An 8,056-nucleotide genomic window follows, 5' to 3' on the forward strand; every position below is an offset into this window, starting at 1 on the left:
ACCATTGTATTGTCTCTGGGTTCACTGTCATCTTTTTTGGGGGTTCACTGTCATCTTTTCTTTTGTTTCACTGTCATCTTTTCTCTGGTTTCATCATCATCTTTTCTCTGGGTTCACTGTGGTCTTTTCTCTGGGTGCACCATTGTCTTTTCTCTGGGTTCACTGTTGTCTTTTCTCTTTGTTCACTGTTTTGTTTTCTTTTGTTTTGTTTTTTTCCTGGATCCACTGTCATCTTTTCTCTGGGTGCACCATTGGCTTTTATCTGAGTACACCATGGTCTGTTCTCTCGGTTCATTGTCATCTTTTCTCTGTTCAATTTTTGGCTTTTTTTTTTTTTTTTCCTGGATTTCCTGTCGTCTATTTTTGGGTGCACTGTCATCTTTTCTCTGGTTTCACCATCGTCTTTTTTCTGGGTTCACTGTTGTCTTTTGTTTGGGTTCATCATTGTCTTTTCTCTGAGTAAATGCTCATCTTTGCTCTGGGTTCACTATCGTCTTTTCTCTGGGTTTACTCTTGTGTTTTCTTTGTGTGCACCATCATTTTTTCTCTGGGTTCACTGTCGTATTTTCTTTGGGTTCACTGTCATCTTTTTTTGGGGTTCACTCTCATCTTTTTTTATTTCACTGTCTTTCTTCTGGGTTCATCGTCATCTTTTCTCTGGATTAACTGTAGTCTTTTCTCTGGATTCACTGTGGTCTTTTCTTGGGTACACCATCGTCTTTTCTCTGGGTTCACTGTCATCTTTTTCTGGGTGCTCCATCATGTTTTCTCTGTGTTCACTGTTGTCTTTTCTCTGTGTGCACTGTCATCTTTTCTCTGGGTGCACCATCATCTTTTCTGTTGGTTCACTGTTGTCTTTTCTTTGGGTGCACCATTGTCTTTTCTCTGGGTAAACTGTCATCTTTTCTCTTGGTTCATTATTGTCTTTTCTCTGGGTTCACTCTTGTATTTTCTCTGGGTGAACCATTATCCTTTCTCTGGGTTCCCTGTTACATTTTCTCTGGTTTCACCTTCATATTTTTTCTGGGCTCACCATCGTCTTTTCTCTGCATGCACTGTCGGCTTTTCTCTGGGTTCACTTTCATCTTTGAGATCACTGTTGTTATTTCTTTGTGTTCACTTTAGTCTTTTTTTCTGTGTTCACTATCGTCTTTTCTCTACTTTCGTCTTTTCTCTGGGTTCACCCTTGTCTTTCCTCTGGGTCCATCATCGTCTTTTCTATGGGTTCACTGTCATCTTTTCTCTCGTTTCACCGTCATCTTTTTTCTATGTGCACTGTCTTCTTTTCTCTTGATGCACCATTGTCTTTTCTCTGAGTTCACTGTCTTCTTTTCTCTCGGTTCACCAATGTCTTTTTTCTGAGTTCACTGTTGTCTTTTCTCTGGGTTCACTGTCATCTTTCCTCTAGGTTCACTATCGTCTTTTCTCTGGGATCCCCATCTTCTTTTCTGTGGGTGCGCCATTATCTTTCTCTGCATTTCTCTATTGTATTATTTCTGGGTTCACTGTCATCTTTTATCTTGGTGAACCATCATTTTTCTCTGGTTTCACCATCCTCTTTTCTCTGGGTTCACTATTTCTCTGCATTCACCATCTTTTCTTTGGTTTCCATGTTGTATTTTGTATCATTTCACTGTTGTCTTTTCTCTGGGTTCACCATCATCTTTTCTCTTTGTTCATTGTCGTGTTTTCTCCTTGTTCGCTGTCATCTTTTGTCTGGTTTCACCATCGTCTTTTCTCTTGGTGCCCTGTCATCTTTTCTCTGGGTTCACTGTCATCTTTTGTTTTGGTTTATTTTCATCTTTTCTCTGGTTTCACTGTTGTCTTTTCTCTGGGTGCACTGTCATCTTTTCTCTAGGTTTACTCTTGTATTTCCTCTCGCTTCATTGTCATATTTTTTCTGGGTTCACTTTTGTATTTTCTCTGGGTGCAGTGTCATCTTTTCTCTCAGTGCACTGTCATCCTTTCTCTGTGTGCACCATTGTCTTTTCTCTGTGTGCACCATCGTCTTTTCTCTGGGTGCACTGTCATCTTTTCTCTGGGTGCACTGTCATCTTTTTTTGAGGTTCACTGCCATATTTTCTCTGGGCGTACTATTGTATTTTCTCTGGGTTCACCATTGTCTTTTCTCTGGGTGCACTATTATCTTTTCTCTAGGTGCCCTGTCATATTTTTTCTGTTTGCATTCATTTTTACTCTGGATTCACTGTCGGGTTTTCTTTGAATTCACCATCGTCTTTTCTGTGGGTCTACTGTCATCTTTTCTCTGGATGCAGTGTCATCTTTTTTCTTGGTTCACTCTCGTCTTTTCTGTGGGTTCACTGTCGTCTTTTCTCCAGGTTCAACATTGTCTTTTCTCTCATTTCACTGTCGTTTTTTTCTCTGGGTACACTATCACCTTTTTTCTGCGTGTACCATCATCTTTTCTCTGGGTGCACTGTCGTCTTATCTCTGGTTGTACCATCGTCTTTTATCTGGATTCACTGTCATCTTTTCTCTGGATTTACTGTTGTATTTCTCTGGTCTCACGTTCGTCTTTTCTCTGGGTTCACTGTCATCTTTTCTCTGTGTTTTGTTGTTTTTTCTCTGTGTTCACCATCATCTCTTCTCTGGGTGCCCCGTTGTCTTTTCTCTGGGTTCCCCATCGTTGTTTGTCTGGGTTCGTTGTTGTTATTTTCTCTGAGTTCACCATTGTCTTTTCTCTGGGTTCACTGTCATCTTTTCTCTGGGTTCACTGTCGAATTTTTTCTTGGTTCACCACCATCTTTTTTTTGGGGGTGCACTGTTGTCTTTTCTCTGGGTTCAGTGTTATATTGTTTCTGGGTTGACTATTGTATATTCTGTTGGTTCACCATTGTCTTTTCTCTGGGTTCACCATCGTCTTTTCTTCGGGTTCACTGTCTGTTTTCTTGGTTCACGGTCGTGTTTTGTCTGGGTGCACTGTCATGTTTTCTCTGGGTTTACCGTCGTCTTTTTTCTGCGTTCCCCCTTCATCTTTTCTCTGCATTTATTTTTGTCGATTCTTTGGATTCACTGTCATATTTTCCCTGGGTGACCCATTCTCTATTCCCTGGGTTCACTGGCATTTTTTTTTTGAGTTCACTGTTGAATTATCTCTGAGTTCACCGTTGTCTTTTCTCTGGGTTCACTGTTGTGTTCCTGGATACAGGAAATGTGGTATCTACTCTCTTAAGCTGAGTTTAGCCTAACACTGCCTCCTTGTAAGTTGGGTCTAAAGGATTCTTCATTCACAGTGAGCTGTCAGCTAATGGGAGGGTAAACAGACTATAACTTAACTGTTGTACTAAACACCAACTAGTGATTAATACACTACTAATCAGCCAATCACAGGCAGCCAAGTGCTCAAACCATGTTCAAAAAAGACAAACACCGTGTTGTAACAATGAGGAGGTTCTGTACCTCACTTCCATTTTTTGTGCATCACTTTCCTTTTTCTCTCCATGAATTCTCGCCCACCTGGAAACAGTGTGGGGTCTTTGAACCTGTTCTGGTTTGGGGACTGCCAAATTTGTCAAGAGTTCTTGCTTAAACTCTGTTACTTTTAATTTATCTAAGGTTTTTCTTTTAACAATGAAATACTTCGGCCAAATTAAATTTACAGTAGTTTAATTGAGCAATGAATGATTCATGAATCGTACAGCCCCCAGAGTCACAGCATATTCAGAGATACTCCAGAGGTGCCTCGTCATCAGAACAAATTTAGAGATATAAAAAGTAAAGTGACATATAGAAATCGGGAGTGAGGTACAGAAATAGCTGGATTGGTTACAGGTTGCTGTTTGCCTTATTTGAACACGGTTTGAACACTCAGCAGTGTATGCATGGTTGAAGTACGGCTGCTGGGATTGGCCAGGACTCAGCGATTGTTACAGGTGCACACTTCTAAGTTGGGGTTGCAATCTTGTCTACCTGTTAAGTTGGGTTACGGTTCATCCACAAGGGCTCAAATATAGAAGTACAGAGCCCTTCTCAGGCCATATTTACTTCACTTTATCACTATTCAGCCACAAAACAGAATGAAATCCTATCATTCATGTCATCATGGATGGAACTGGAGAACATTATGTAAAGTGAAATAAGCTGAGAACAGAAAGTTAAACACCGCATGTTCTTACTCCTATATGGAAGCTAAAAAAACAGTGTATCTAATTGAAGTAACAAGCACAACAGAGGATTCTAGAAGCTGGGAAGGCTAGGAGAAGGGGGCATAGGGAGACATATTTTAAAGCACACAAAGTCACATCCACACGGGAGGAAGGAGTCCTAGTGATCTACGCCACTGCAGGGTGACCAGGGTTAACAGTGGTGTAATATATAATAGTTTCAAATAGCTGGAAGGAGGATATTGAACATCCCCACCACAGGAAATGATAAATATTTGAGACAATGGATACGCTAATTACTCTGATCAGATCGCTATACAATATATATGACAAAACTTCACTAGGTACCCTATGAATATATACAATTATTATTTTTCAGTTAAGAAAATAAAATAATGAAAATAAAGGGAAAATGACACTCATTTGTATTGAGTACCTCTTGGAAAGCAAAGTCGTGCAGGAAGAGGAAGGGGCACCAGTGCACCATGACCTCACCCTGTGTTCTCCCAGCACAGCCAGGGAGCAACTGGGTCTAGCTGACGATGAACTGAGCTGCAGACTTTCCCTGTTGGGTGCTGTTGAGCCCTGCAGTGTTGCGCACTGCAGAAGGGATCACGGGAATGCCTGTGCTGCCCTCCAGGGTCTCGGGCTGAGCTTCCATCCCGAACACTCTCCCTCACTGCCCTTTTTGGTCCTGAGGCCTGTGTAATTTGGGAAATGTCCATTGGCTGCCTTGCTGGCTGAAAATACGAGGCCACGGGTGTCCTTTTAATCTGTGTTCCTGGAAATGGTTCCCTCATGTTTGTGGAATAAGTAAATGAATGAACCAACACACCAAAGTGCAGGGAGGGAAGGACACAAGGGTCTAGATCTTTAAATTAATGGAGTAAAACATTTTGTATATTGTTTTCTGTGTGTGTGTGTATGTGTGTGTGTGTGTGTGTGTGTGTGTGATGGATTTTCACTTTTGTCCCCCAGACCCAAGTGCAGTGGCACACTCTGCTCCCTGCAACCTCCCCCTGCCTGGTTCAAGCGATTCTCCTGCCTCAGCCTCCCAAGTAGCTTGAGTTACTGGTGTGCATCACCATGCCTGGCTAATCTTTTCTTTGTATTTTTAATAGAGGCAGGGTTTCGCCATGTCAGTCAGGCTGCTTTCAAACTCCTGACCTCAGGTGATCCACCTGCCTTGGCCTCCCAAAGTGCTAGGATTACAGGCATTAGCCACCTTGCCTGGCCAGTACATTGTTTTCATTTCAACCATTGAAAAACCATACTGAGTACAAGTAATACAGATACACGATTCTCATTCCATTGCTCATATCTGCCTAAAATTCTTCCTCCATTGTTATAACATCTGTTATCTAGGTCAGAAGCCAAGGAAATTTATGGCTAACTTAACCCTCTTGGCTCTGAACCCAAAATTCAGTGGAATATCTACTCCCAATAAAAACAAACATCACAAAACCTGACATTTTACCAAATAGAGTGAGTCCTACACTTTTACCCTCAGTGCTTAAATCAGTGTGTGTGTTGCATGTATGTGTATATATCACATCTGGGTGTGTGTGTGTGTATATATATATGTGTGTGTATATATGTGTATATATATATATACACACACACAATCATTTATATAATATAAAATATGCCTTTGGATATTTGGACTTTTAGCCTATAATACATCAGATGTGCTAGTAGGAAATTGGTAAGATGGTGATAGAACCAGACAAGAATGACTGCTAGCATAATAAAATTCATGAAGGATACAAATAACATAAAACCACAGTGGTCTGAGGCACCTGATTGCAGAGGCTGGGTCCTGGCTAGGCCCTGAAGGCATCCAGCAGCCTTTTCATTGGGCATTGGTTGCGAGGGTGGCTTCCATGGATCTCTGTGTAGCAGCTGCAGTGCCCAGTTGAAATGCACGGAGGCTGGAGGGAGTGCTGGTTGCCTGATGATGCAGGGCCTGCTCTCCTCACAAAGGGGAGGCCAGTCATAGACTCAGGGCGGGGCCCACAGCATGGGGATCCTTTAGGGACAGGAACCCAGCTTTAGCCAAAGCTTAAAATCAATCATTTAAATTATCTAGAGAAAATTAAATTAGGTTCACAGTACTCAGATTAAGAAGGCAAAGGAGCGTGTAATATGGTACAAATGTACTATACAAATATACAAATATATTACAACAAAATTATAATGTGAAATTATGAATTATCTAATAATATTTGCCACTTATTTGGGGCAGAGTCTGGGACACCTGTCAATTTAACCAACCCTGTCTTGAGCATAGATGGAAAAACCCAATTAAAAGACCTCTTAGGGCCTACAAGCTTTATCTGAAAAGAAGGCATTTAACATTCTCTCAAAATGTTGACAAACTGTATTTGGGTTTTCAGGGCCTCAGTGAGGGTTTTCAGCCTCACTGGGAAGTCACACTGTTGAGTCATGATAGTCTCTGAAGTGGCAAAAGTGTAATTTTTGTAATATATGTAATATGTTACATATGTAAACTACTAAGCAACTTTCTGATTATATCAGCAACGTCATGATCTCCACCTTGCACCACCAAAAGCTTCCCGAGGTGGGAGGCTGTGTTTCAGGTGTGGTCCATGGGAGGGGTTCTGCGAGCAGGTCCTCAAGGAGGCTGGGGCCACAGAGGGAGGGTTGGGCCCTTTGAACTGCAGACATTGAAAGTGCTCTTTTGTCAATGAGGCCTACTATATAAAGAGTCCCTGCCTGGGAATCCCAGGAGAGTCTAGTCAGACCTTCACATAGAAGCTTCCAGAAGGAAAGTAGAGCACATCTGAGCTATTCCCCCAACCAGTGTCCTTTTAGGGAGGGGGAGTGCACGCCCAGACAGTGGAGGCCCTTGTGCCCGTTTCCATAGGTAGGGAAAGCCCTGCCCAGAATCTCACTATCACTGGTGAAGAACCCAGTACCTAGAACAAGGAAACACATACGGCATCTTCCACCATGCAGCCAACAGAGAGTCACTTTGAAGCCAGCACAGCTCTTCCCTCTTCAGGGCTAGAACACCCGTCAGTGTCATCAGGGCACAGACAGCATTCTAATGAGCAGGAGCCACCTGATTCTCTAGCTCCCACAGTCAAAATGTTAGTAAGTCATTATTATAATTGTGGAGATTTATGAACTCTTTGAGTCCGGTTCAGCCCTGGCTACAGACTCTCCTGGCATAGGAAGGAAGAAAGGGCCCTCCTTTTCCATACCTTGATGATATTCCCGGGTGTACGGGGTCCCACAGCAAGGAAGTCGGCCAAAAACAATGTATTCCATCAGTGCGGGATCCTGATCCCTAGATCAGGGCCCACTGCTTTCCCCAGAAGACTGATGGACAATAGGATGCAGTAGTAAAGAATGACTCCCAGGGACCAGCAGCCTCCTTAGACAACAGCTCCTAGTTTTGGTGCTTTCTTCTATCCAAGACAGACTCTGCAAAAATAACTGCGAGTCCAGGCTTTTTATTCACATTTTACCTTGTTAGCACATTCAAGACTTAAAGCACAGACAGCCCAGCATGAAAGCCCACTCCTTCTTGAAGCCCTTCCTTTCCCCCACTGGGGGGATTCTCTTTTCCCCCTGGGGGTCCATACCACTTCACACTTACCCTATGGAAACAATTATGCTCAGCCCTAAATTACAGCCATGTGTGTTTCCCAGGTGATCCAGTTCAGTCTCATAACCCTAGCATCTGTCACAGCTCCCAGAACACAGCGGCCATTCAATCGCTTTTGGTTGAATTCAGTTGAATTTCCTGTACCCACTATGGGATGTGTTTAACTTACACTCCCCTCCTTTAGTAACTTCAGTCTCAGAATTGGGTCTACTTCATGCCCTGTTATATAACTGGCACCTCAGTCCGCAGGAGGCACTGGACACCATAGGAACTTTTTGGATTGAAAAAGTACATGACT

General features: G+C 42.6%; 1 long non-coding RNA gene across 8 annotated transcripts in view; it reads right to left on the minus strand.

Annotated features, from left to right (window-relative positions):
- The window catches only part of LOC126952455 (uncharacterized), a 56,344-nt gene extending 48,698 nt beyond the window's left edge, over positions 1-7,646 (minus strand). For 2 of the 8 annotated variants that reach the window (XR_007724892.1, XR_007724891.1), the window contains exons 1-2: positions 7,352-7,644; positions 3-6,153 (exon numbers count right to left, since the gene is read on the minus strand). This is a non-coding gene — a long non-coding RNA (uncharacterized LOC126952455). Of the gene's footprint in view, positions 1-2; positions 6,154-7,351 lie in introns of all 8 variants that reach the window. The other 6 variants (XR_007724886.1, XR_007724888.1, XR_007724885.1 and 3 more) reach the window with 5 other exon arrangements.
- Positions 7,647-8,056: the final 410 nt, after the last annotated feature.

The sequence above is a fragment of the Macaca thibetana genome, chromosome 4 (genome assembly GCF_024542745.1).
Source record: "Macaca thibetana thibetana isolate TM-01 chromosome 4, ASM2454274v1, whole genome shotgun sequence".
Taxonomy (NCBI): domain Eukaryota; kingdom Metazoa; phylum Chordata; class Mammalia; order Primates; family Cercopithecidae; genus Macaca; species Macaca thibetana.